Here is a 203-nt window from a genome sequence, read left to right as displayed (position 1 = left end):
ACGGATGTGTGCATCCGTGTTGACGTTGTTTAACATCTGATGACACACACGATCTATGCGTTATTTGTTTGGGAGAAGAGCACACACCCGATGTCTCCGAGGGGGCAATCGGCATGCACTGCGAGCATTTTTCCAATGAAAAAGCTCCGCTCTCGTTTGTCTCTCTTTTCGAGGAAAGAGGGGCAGCCATCTGCTTCCCGCGA

This window comes from Sinocyclocheilus anshuiensis, unplaced genomic scaffold (genome assembly GCF_001515605.1).
Source record: "Sinocyclocheilus anshuiensis isolate Anshui unplaced genomic scaffold, SAMN03320099.WGS_v1.1 scaffold88, whole genome shotgun sequence".
In the NCBI taxonomy this organism is placed as follows: domain Eukaryota; kingdom Metazoa; phylum Chordata; class Actinopteri; order Cypriniformes; family Cyprinidae; genus Sinocyclocheilus; species Sinocyclocheilus anshuiensis.
This window is presented reverse-complemented; position numbering follows the sequence as displayed.